Genomic DNA, 12,728 nt, shown 5'->3' with positions numbered 1-12,728 from the left:
TGAGCCATTAGCTGCCTCTCACTTACTGTCACACATTACAGCACGTTCACAGTCCTACGCTACTGTCAGAAAACTCACGGTTTGAACATATTTCGGTGACACCTTCTATGAAACCTGTGTAATAAAAAGCATAATAAAACCAAGTGACTTCCAAGAGTGCTGATATTGAACGCAATTTTTTTCCCATTCGTTTTTTTTTTAAGTTTTGTTAAAGTGTTACAGCTACAAGGTGAATCACAACATTACAAACTTGATTTAAAGCAAAAAAAAAAAAAGTATATGAAAATCAGACAAAAAGACAAAGTTGCAAGACTTAACAGCATTAGTGAGAGAAAGAACTACAATCCCAATTTCTATACACTACATATATATATATATATATATAGAGAGAGAGAGAGAGAGAATATATATAGAGCTGGGTAGTAACGGATTACATGTAATCTGGATTATGTAGTCAGATTCCAAAAGTACTTTTAAAATACTGGTAATCAGACCACAGTTACTTTTTATGGATTACATGAGTACATATTATTTACACAATGGCAGTAAGTTGTTCACAATTTATTGATTCTCATAATGTTTCATTTTTTTAACATTTATATATTTTTTTCATAATAAACCTGCTTCTCATATGTACGTTCTTCGAGTTTTTCCGGCACTGAGGGTGAAATATATATATATATATATATATATATTAAAATCATAAGATGTGATATTGTTTTATTCAGTGTTACAATCAGCAAACACTAACAGGTACATAGTATTTTGAAGTATTAACTGTCCATGCACTTTAAAAGAATCTGTTGAGGCTCTTGTTGGTGAATAGAATATATTTTTTGGAATATATTTTTTCTTTGTATCTATCAAAATAGTACAAGATTGTCCTACAATATATGTGACGTCAAATAAGGGTTAGCACAAGAGTTATCTAAATGTAATCCAAAAGTAGTCAGATTACGTTACTCTAAATGTGTAATCTAAGAGATTATATTACTGATTACAAATTTTGTCATGTAATTTGTAATCAGTAACTGATTACAATTCATAAGTAATCTACCCAGATCTGTATGTATAATATGTACACACACTAAAGTGTTTTGTGTCTTTTTAGTTTCGATTCTCAGATTTTCAGAGATTTCTCAGCAGAGATTTTTCAGATTTTTTTACTGCTGAGCATGGTTATTAAAAAAATAATAACCTTAAATAAAGTGGACTGATGGCTTCAACAGAGGCATATAACATTTATTAAAGGTGCAGTGTGTAAATTTTAAATATAAAGTTGTATAAGTTATTATTAAAAATGTGGGATTTTTCCAACTGTTGCAAACGTTTCACACTTTTCAAACTATTTCTGCAAGTTATATTGTTCAGACAGTAGGTGCTGGCAAATGACCATCTTTATGAATTAGGAACTGAATCATTTACTCAAGCAATTCATTCAAAACACTGATTTATTCAGGAACGAAATGAAACTGTTGCTTAGAAGTCCGTGACGGGAGATTTTTTTTAAGTTGTAAGCTACATGTGATGCACAGTTTGAACCAGTAATGTAAATCTCAGCATTGTCATGAAATGGAAAAGTACGTTGTTGCTACTCTGAAAGCTTTCAGTTCTCGCTTCTTCACAGAGAAATACCTTCAAGTAATAATAAGGAATACCCAAGAATGAAAATGAATCAACATACTCCCCCATGTCATTTCCAAATCCTTTTTTTTATTCTGTAGAACACAAAATATTTTTTAAAGAATCTCATTGCAGCTCTTTGACATAGAACAACAGTTCCCTGTCCACATTTACCACATTAAGTGCTGTTATAAATAGCACTTATGTTTTGACATTCTGATACACAATCGTAAGAATGAGTCATTTGAATTGCCATTGTATATCCAAAGAAAATTCTAGACTTGCTGGAATATGTTGTTCTTACATTTCCAACTCACGCAAATCTGTGGTGAGAATGATCCTGGGTTCACAAGGACTTTAGTTGGCAGTATGGCGATGACACTGCCCCCTCAAGCCATCTGACTGGAGAATCATACACCTGCTGGGCTTCAACAGGCAAAAGCTGCTCTATGCCGGGCACGCTACACATTGTACAGAAAATGTTATGTTTAATGAGAGTCAACAGAACCACAGACCTTCTGACTATGTATGCATTAGCGGTATTAAAATACACTACCCAGGGAAATTTTTAGCCATATGTCTCACCTGTTTTAGTCATCCGTCCCACTGAGCTGTCCCTGTGATATCTTTTAGTTACCAATAATTTCTTGACTTTCATCACACGTTCTGTCAGAACTGCTGAAACATGATTAATTATCATCCAAACACTATGAGTGTGACTATGTCGATCTGGGGACCGAAAGTGTGAGATTTTTTTTTTTTTTTTTTTTTTACAAAAAAATGTACTTCTTACTCATCTCTTAACAAATTTGACAAGCTGTAATGCTTTTCATTTAAATATATGCATTTACTGAGGTTTTTAATGTGATCCAACATAACTAATTAGACTTTATTCATAGATGTGAATTGCTGTATATGCATTTATAATATAGTTAATCACAGGACAAACTTCAACCAAAGAGTAGCTAACTACAGTAAAACCAAAATTTATTCAGACACCTTGAACATTTCATTCATTAATTCAGTTTATTCACTATAGTTTAAAAAAATAATGGTAATAAAATTTGACAAGATCTCAGAGTTAAACTGTGTCAGAAAAAAATAATCTTAATTATGTCAGATAACACATGGTCAGGTCAAAGTTTTACTGGTAGTCCACTCTATGAAGAATTTTTTGGGTATAATATTTCACAGTTTACTTTATTTTGCTATTCTCACTTACATAAATGAACTATAGTGTCCTGCACCCACTAGTAAAAAAAAATATAAAAAATTATATCTAGTTTCTGAATAATTTTTGGTTTGACTGTATATTGGAGTAATTAAGGCTTAAAAGCAAATTAATAATTTAATCAGAACAGCAGCTATTTTCATTGGTATAAAAAAAAAAAAAAAATACAATGAAGGGTTTTGAATAAATGAACAAACTCTGACAGTTGGCCTTTCTATGTAAGCTTTTTTCTGCCATGGGATAAAAAAAAGTAATAAACTTCAGAATTGTGAGTTATGAACTCACAATTGTGAGAAATAAATTCAGAACTGAGAGTTTATATCTCACAGTTACAGTAAATAAAGTCAGGCTGGCAAGTTTATTTCTAACAGTTACAAAAAATAAAGTCAGAATTGCAACTAGCAGTTGTGAGACATAAACTCACAATTCTGACTTTATTTCTTGTGAGATACAAGCTTGCAGTTGCTTGTTATAAAGCCAGAAATGCAAGATATAAACTTTTTCCTCAGAATTACAAGCAATAAAGTTTATATCTCACAGTTGCAACTCACAATTCTGACTTTATTTCTCGTAATTGTGAGATATTAATTGCGAGGGAAAAAGTCATAATTGTGAGATAAAAAGTCTTACTTTAAGTCTTAAAAAGTATTACTTTTTTTTATTCAGTGGTAGAAACAAGCTTCCATATCTTTCAAACTTGAACAGATAAATTCCTTGTACAACTACAAACTTTGTTTACATATAGCCAAGTCAAAAACATATGAATTTGATTTGTGAATCATATGTTTAATCAGTTCATTTACATGAACCAATTCACGAATGAATCAGACTTTCCAATACTAAACATGAGAAAGGACTGTTTAGGACAGGGGTGTCCAAACCTAGTCCTGGAGGGCCACTGTCCTGCAGAATTCAGCTCCAAAACACACCTGAACCAGCTAATCAGGGTCTACAGACTCCCTAGAAACTTCCAGGCAAGTGTGTTGGAGCTGGATGGAGCTAAACTCTGCAGGACGTTGGCCCTGCAGGAGCAGGATTGGACACCCCTGGTTTAGCTGTACGAAAGAGGAAACCGTTTAGAGTAGACAAACCAATTCACAATAATGAATTGGGTTTTCCAATGCTAGACATAAGAGAGAACCATTTAGAACAAACCAATTACGATGATAAAAAATTCCAGTGCTACATAATGAGAGAGAGGGCGGGTGCTAATTAATGCAGTTTTTATTTTTTACATAATTTTAAAATTGATTATTAAAATCTATCTGCGTACACATATTAAGAAAGCAAGAGAGAATGAGAATAAATAAAGGTGTGTGTTTGTGTGTCGTTAAGTCAAATGTGTGTGTGCATGGATGGGTGTGGGGGATATGGGTGAAAAGAAATCTGATTGTCTAGTTTAGTTTCATCGCTTTTTCCCAAGCATGCCACACGAGTCCTGAAAAGTGAAGCCAAAGCGTCTCGATCATCCCCAGGTGGGTGGAAGCAGTATAGGTCATACACTTCATCCTCTCCTTGTATTCCAATGGGACGTGAGACAACTAAACAATTAAATTACATTTCAAATATTTTTTTTAAAGACTGTGGCGACCAGGGCAGGCAAGAGCCGCGAGGGAACGGCGCAAGGCCGGTGACGCGAGGGTTAACGAGCTCCACCTGTGAGGCGCACCGGCCTTGAGTCTCTCACGGAGGAGCTCCGGGAGCATAAAAGGAGGAGCGACGACAGTGAAGGACGAGAGAGGACCGGGCCTGGACTTTATTTTATGTTTTATTATGTTTGTGTGGCCGGCAGACATCCGCGAAGGTCTGCCGGCATTACTTTCATTTTGTATTTGTTTATTTTGAATTAAAGTTTTGTTGAACGTTCGCCAGTTCCCACCTCCTTCTTCCCATACTTACGAACAGTGTTACATTGGTGACCGAAACCCGGGAGGGAGGAGGGACATGCTGTCGGAGAGCCCTCGCTGCTGAGGGGGATCGCGGTGCTGCGGAGTTCGGCTGCCCGAGGCGGTGGTGCAGGAGCCTTGTGACATGTGGTACTGAGACCCCGTTGCCGTGCTCCTGGGACAAGGTGGGGTGGCTGCCATCCAGGAGGGAGCGGAAGAGTTGCCGTGGGCCGGAGCCTGCTACCGTCCGCTGTGAAGGGGAGGAGCAGGGAACGGCAGACTTGCTGCCAGCTGCCCTCAGCCGGAAGAGCCATCGCCGCCTGCCAGGAGGCGGTCGAGGATCGGGCCGTCCACCGAGCGTCCAGTGCCATCACATGGCACCGTGAGGAAGCAGGCTGTGGACCGAGCGGCAGTGTGTCTGGGAAATAGACCAAGAATTTTTTTTTTCCTCTTTTTCCTCTCTCCCCTCTCTCGTTCTGTCGCTCTCCTTGCTTCTGTCTCCTTTCTCTCGTCTCGTCTGTCCTTACCCCCAGGTGCTGCGGCCGCCAAGACAGGCCTTGGGGGAGAGTAGAGCGCAGTCTCGGGAGTACCCCCGGCCTGCGAGGGGCGATGGGGGTATGTGGCGAGCAGGGCGGGCGAGAGCTGTGAGGGAATGGCGCGAGGCCGGTCATGCGAGAGTTAACGAGCTCCACCTGTGAGGCACACCGGCCTTGAGTCTCTCACGGATTAGCTCCGGAAGCATAAAAGGAGGACCGACGACAGCGAAGGACGAGAGAGGACCAGGCCTGGACTTTATTTTATGTTTTATTATGTTTGTGTGTTTTTGTCTGCCGGCATTACTTTTGTTTTGTATTTGTTTATTTTGAATTAAAGTTTTGCCATTTCCCGCCTCCTTCTTCCCATACTTATGAACAGTGTTACAAAGACAATTTCTTTTTATCACGATGGTGTTAGTTCAAGTGTTTGTTCTTTAAAAAAAACATTTAGTTTTAGTTAGTTATTCAATGCTATAAAAATGGGGGTGTGACGTCATGATTGACAGCTGAGATTGACAGCTTTTCTGATTGAAGTAGTCACTGAGGTGCCAACAGATTGTTTTTCAGGACCTTTGTAAGGGGAATGGAGCTTTAACTTTAATTTCTACATTTCTATAACTGTTTATTTCATACTGACACACTGCCACATCAGAGCCTGTTCATAACATGAACGCCACGTCAGAGCCTCCAGCTGTCATGGATGCCACGCCAGACACATCTTAACACATCTTAATACTGGGGGGTATTACAGAAAGCAAGGTTAACTTACCGTCACATATACCCTGAACTCTCGGTTGATTAACCCAAACCTTGCTTACTCGAGGTATGCTGGTTCCAAAAACACGTCCGGGAGTAAGTTCAGCCAACCCAGAGTATGTTCCCAGTTAACACACAAGACATTCTCAACAGAGACGAATCAATGATTCACCATGAAAACAGATGCTAAGAAGTAGTGCCATTCTACTTCCTTCTTCTTCTTTTGTTTAATGGCGATTTATATAACCTACTTAGTGCACATCGCCACATATTTGGTGGTTGTACAATCATTTTTTCAATCTTTTCATTTAATTAATGAATTCTGGAGCAGGTTATGTTCAGACCCCAGTTGCCTCAGTTTTTGGAACCAAAAGTTGAGGTTATACACTTACTTACTCTTAAACATACCCAGGTACGCACAAGTCACCTCTCGATGCATCCTCGATTAAGGGGTAGTCAATGGGGCTCATCAACTGTTTGGTTACCCAAATTCTTCAAAATATCTTCTTTTGTCTTCAGCAGAAGAAAGAATTTCTTACAAGAAAATTAAGACAGAATTAATACACTATTCCTTTAAGTTAGAAGTCACTCTTTGTAGTTACTCTCTAACACTGATGATAAGCAGGTTAATGCAAAGACCTCAAAATAACAGCTTATGGTTGAGTTATTTTCGTACAGGAGCATCTTGTAAAATTATAGAGCAGTGCTTTTTTTTTTTTTTTTGAGCTTGCTTCTCCATTTGCACTGTTCTCTGTTCTTCTTTCAAAAACAAGTTTTATGTTCTTATGGCCTTGTTTGACGGAATTTCTGGCCTAGTGTATCTAGCGCAGGTGTCGAATTAATACGTGTGTTAGATTTATTCTGGTGTGTAACCTCAAGTGTTGGTCTCCAGCCAGGAGCACTGCGCTGATTCACGTGTCAACATGACATTACATTTTCTCAAGCTGAGAGGTTTTTCCCCCTGCTACCTTTGTAAATCCATCATCACGTTTGTTTGCAGGCCTTGCACATCAACAGAAATCCTAAATCTCCCAGGATCCATCTACACATATTCCCAATTCCATCTTCTCTCCCTACTTTTGTCTGATGATGAAGAGATGCAGTGGGGAGTTTCTCTGTGATGGATGACGTAGTTTATTGTGCTGCAGACGAGTGTTTGCGGTATGAGGGAGAAAGAGCTGGTTTGTGCAGGTGTACGGCTGCCACAGTAGTGTTTATCCTGGCTCTGTATTGTGTCTGGGAACGGGGGCTCTGACGGAGGTTAAATGTCCCCTGCGGCCTCAAAAACACTCTAGAACATGAGGCAAAGGAGGAGTCCAAGAAGGGAGAAGCTTAGCTGGTCCTCTCTTAGAGTGTTTCTTGTGAACGTGTGCAGGTCTTTTTTTAAGGAACTTTGCTTTTAAAAATGTTTGATATTTGAGCTCAGTTAAACAACAAGTGTTGTCTACAGTCTAAAAAAATTAAGTTCTTTATTGCCATTGATGGGTCCATGAAGAACATTTAAAGGGTTAGTTCACCCAAAAATGAAAATTCTGTCATTTATTACTCACCTTCATGCCGTTCCACATCCGTAAGACTTTTGTTAATCTTCGGAACGCAAATTAAGATATTTTTGTTGAAATCCGATGGCTCAGTGAGGCCTTCATAGGGAGCAATGACATTTCCTCTCTCAAAATCCATAAAGGTACTAAAAACATATTTAAATCAATTGATGTGAGTACAGTGGTTCAATATTAATATTATAAAGCGACAAGAATATTTTTGGTGCGCCCAAAAAACAAAATAACGACATATATAGTGATGGCCGATTTCAAGCTCTATGAATCAGCGTGTCGAATCAGCGGTTTCGGAGCGCCAAAGTCACGCGATTTTAGCAGTTTGGTGGTTTGACACGCGATCCGAATCATGATTCGGCACAGAAGAATCATAATACTCCGAAGCTTCCTGAAGCAGTGTTTTGAAATCAGTCATCACTAAATAAGTCGTTATTTTGTTTTTTTGGCGCACCAAAAATATTCTCGTCGCTTTATAATATTAATATTGAACCACTGTACTCACATGAACTGATTTAAATATGTTTTAGTACATTAATGGACCCTAAGAGAGGAAATGTCATTGCTAGCTATGCAGGCCTCACTGAGCCATCGGATTTCAACAAAAAAATCTTAATTTGTGTTCTGAAGATGAACGAATGTCCTTCTTGTGTAAATCTCATTTGTTTAAAAGACCTCCGAAGAACAGGCGAATCTCAATATGTTACGTAACAGTCGGGATCATTAATATGTACGCCCCCAATATTTGCATGTGCCAGCCCATGTTCAAGCATTAGACAAGGGCAGAATGTCTGGATGTGCACAGCTGAATCATCAGACTAGGTAAGCAAGCAAGAACAATAGCGAAAAATGGCAGATGGAGCAATAATAACTGACATGATCCATGATATCATGATATTTTTGTGATATTTGTAAATTGTCTTTATAAATGTTAAATGTCGTTAGCATGTTGCTAATGTACTGTTAAATGTGGTTAAAGTTACCATTGTTTCTTACTGTATTCACGGAGACAAGACTGTCGTTATTTTCATTTTTTAAACACTTGCTGTCTGTATAATTCATAAACACAACTTCATTCTTTATAAATCTCTCCAACAGTGTGTAATGTTAGCTTTAGCCACGGAGCACTATCAAACTCATTCAGAATCAAATGTAAACATCCAAATAAATACTATACTTACGCGATTAGACATGTTGCATGATGAACACTTTGTAAAGATCCATTTTGAGGGTTATACTAGCTGTGTGAACTTTGTTTATGCACTGTTTAAGGCAGTCGCGAGCTCCGTGGGTGGGGAGCGTGAGCATTTAAAGGGGCCGTGGCCTAAATCGGCTCATATTTAATGATGCCCCAAAATAGGCAGTTAAAAAAATTAATTTAAAATAAAATCTATGGGGTATTTTGAGCTGAAACTTCACAGACACATTCAGGGGACACCTTAGACTTATATTACATCTTTTAAAAAGACATTCTACGGCACTTTTAAACTGGATATTTTAAACGTTCAGAAAACATTCAGAAATAATGTTTTCATAACTTGACGGGAATGTTACAGAATATCTAAAATGCATCTGATAGGATTTTTTTATTATTGTTTTTTAAAAGGTGTCATTAATGTGAAATGATAAATGAATGAAATTCTGTGTAAATATATGTTGACAAATAATACATTTGAATAATTAAATAATGACAATCCCACTCAATGAGATACATTTGAATTAGTATATTTCTATGAATTATATACAATACTTTTAACTGAAGTGATATCATAATAGCATTAGACTCAATTCATATACAATTCTGCTCAACTGGCCTATGGGTTATAATGAATAATGAAGGTGTTTAAAATGTATTTAAATGTAATTCATGCAATTATTAAACCTCTCAATGAATTATAATAATTATTAATTATATATATATATATATATATATATATATATATATATATATATATATATATATATATATATATATATATATATATATATATATATATATCTTAACTAGTTAACTGTTCCCTTACTAGTCTAAAGTAAAATATTGTTAAATACAATTTTTTGCAAGTAAAAAAAAAAAAAAAAAAATATATATATATATATATATATATATATATATATATATATATATATATATATATATATATATATTATTATTATTATTATTATTATTATTATTATTATTTATAACTAAATAAATAAATATACATCTTCAGGAAGTACTCTGTCCCCCATTATATTGAAACATTTTTTTTTAAATTAATGCCATGGCTTGAATTTTCTTATTTAATGCAGTGACACTCATACATTTTTACATGTGGCTTCGGAGTTCAAATAATTTTGGAGCATGTTTATTATGTCTGACATAGTGGGAAGTTCATTCTGCACAGAAGTATTTAGGCTATACACCTGCTGCTTTTCTTTCTCTACGATTTGAGGAAGAGGAAGACTGCCACCTTCTGACAATAACTGAACATTAACCTGTAAAAAAAAACTTCTGTATGATTTCAGAGTCTGCAGCCAGTATGACTTTAAAGACATGAATGATCAGTTATGCCTCATAACACGAAGGTCTTTCCCACTCCTACCGTCTGTCACTGATGACTGTTGGGAACGCAGTAGGACAGGGACCCTTTCATCCCTCCTGAGGATGGGTGGAGGATGCGATTAGCACCGATTATGTACAGATTTGTCATCGTCATAAATCCACAGCTGCCAGGGGATTCACATTTTTACATGTCACTTCAAACGCATTCCTGTCTGTCTCCGCCTGCTTTACAGCTTCTGTCCAACTACTGACTGCTGCAGAGGAGGGTCAACCTTCTCCTGCACTTCTCCACCGAGATGTCACGTTTCACGTCATGCTGCCTGAATGCTTGTTATAGGAGCAAATTGGAAGGCCAGCAGTCCTCCGTACAAGGTGTTGTCTGAACCTTTTTCATCCCTCAGAATAGGACTATCCCTCTTCTTCTAGTGTTCATATCCTTTCTCCACGTCAAGCAGCTGGATATGTGAGAGTGTTTGTGTATTTGTGTGTGTGTGTGTGGTACAGGAATACCCTATGATGGGGATAAAATGTCCCGACAGAGATTGAGCAACTAGAGCAACAAATATCCGAAATCCTTGTCCTTGTTGGTCCCCCAGAGCAAAACAGCTTATAAATCATACAGAATTATGTTTTTTGAAAAAATAAAAATGCAGAAAGTCTTCTGTGATGGGTAGGTTAAGGAGATAGAATATACAGTTTGTACTGCATAAAAATCATTATGTCTACAGAAAGTCCCCATAAAATGTGTGCGTGTGTGTGTGTGTGTGTCCTCTTAGCAGCTGTTGGCTATTCCTCATGCTGACTGCCTGGGAGTCTCCCTTGACCCAGTGTCCCCATCCTTTCACAGATCTGCCTTGAGCTGCACTAATGAGACAATATTAATTTATTCACAATAGCTACATTAACAGGCATTTTATTACACATATTATACTGACTGTAAAAATATATTCATTTTACCTGTAAAAGACTGTAAAAATGCTATACAGTAAAAAAAACTCTTAACTAGTTAACTGTTCCCTTACTAGCCTAAAGTAAAATATTGTTAAATAAAAATTTTTGCAAGTAAAAAAGAACAAATTTACAGAAAAATGTAAATGGACATTCCCAGTGTGTTATACTTTGGTTGTTCTGTAAATATGTTTACATTTGTTACTGTATTTTTACAGTATTATTTCGGTAACCACAGCTGCCAGTTGTGTTGTTGTTGTTTCTGTAAAAACGACATTGTTCGGTTCAGGCAGCCTATTCATTCTTTATTACTTTTTTTCCACATTTTAAAGCGATGGTAAAGTTCTAAAACATAACAAAAATAACACAAATGTATGTATTAGAATTATGTAAGCATGGGTAGTGCCCAATTTTTTTTTATTCTTCACCCTTTGACTAGATAAGTATTGTCACAGCCATATAAAAGGATACAAAAGACCTGCCTGTTCTGTAATCTAAGTGAGACCCTTTTGTTTTAGACAAAGATGGTAATGATGATCACACATGTTCATCACCACAATGAACCAAACCTCACGGGAAGTGTAAAGTTCAAAGGTCAGCAGGTCTCAAACAGGACTGGAATACAGTGGCAGATCAGGGGCAGAGTGGGCTTGACCTGCCCTGTGCCCTCTGACCTCCCTTAGCTGACTGTCTACTAATTCAATTTGTGGGAACCTTCAGCCAAATTCCATCTGGTGTTAGTGGGGTATTATGGGGCTTAAGGAGCCCAATCCATTGGGATTATCCTGCTCTGAGTGGGTTGGTCCCACCAGCTATGACACTATAAGCTGTAAAACAAAACATACATATATACACACTCATTGGTACACCTTGCTAGTATTGGGTTGGACCACCTTTTGCCTTCAGAATTGCCTTAATTCTTCATGTTTCAACAAGGTGCTGGAAACATTCCTCAGAGATTTTGGTCCATATTGACATGATATCATCAGGCAGTTGCTGCAGATTTGTCGGCTGCACATCCATGATTCCACGTTCGAACACACCCTAAAGGTGCTATTGGACTGAGATCTGATGACTGTGGAAGCCATTTGAGTTTGAGTTTAGTGAACTCTTGAGCTTTGTGACATGGCACGTTATATGCTGCTGGAAGTAGCCATCAGAAGATAGGTACACTGAAGGGATAGAGAGCAACAATATAAATATATTTGGGCACTACATAACACTATATTTACACTTAATAATACTTTATATTTTCATTTAATATAAATATTTATCTAATATAATAGACATTAAAATAAGCATTTTATGTATAATAAGTATTTCTATGGAATATATATTCTATTATATGTCAATATCAATATAATTGGTTTAATAGAAAAATATGATAATAAAAAAAGTTTTATTATAGGCTAATTTTCAAATCGCCAACGTTACCAATACTGTTTCAAACAACAGAGGGCACTATTGCACAATCAGAGAATAGAAAAACAACGGGGAAAAGTACTGAACTACAGGAAATGTCCGATACAGACTCAGTAATTAAATCTTAAAAATAACAAAATAATTATAATTCATGTATTTCATGCAAAAATCCCACCAGGATGCCACATTCATAGTCATTTGTTGATCCAAAAAGCTGAAATGATCCAA

The sequence above is a fragment of the Chanodichthys erythropterus genome, chromosome 2, assembly GCF_024489055.1.
Source record: "Chanodichthys erythropterus isolate Z2021 chromosome 2, ASM2448905v1, whole genome shotgun sequence".
Taxonomy (NCBI): domain Eukaryota; kingdom Metazoa; phylum Chordata; class Actinopteri; order Cypriniformes; family Xenocyprididae; genus Chanodichthys; species Chanodichthys erythropterus.
Note: the sequence above shows the minus strand (reverse complement) of the source record.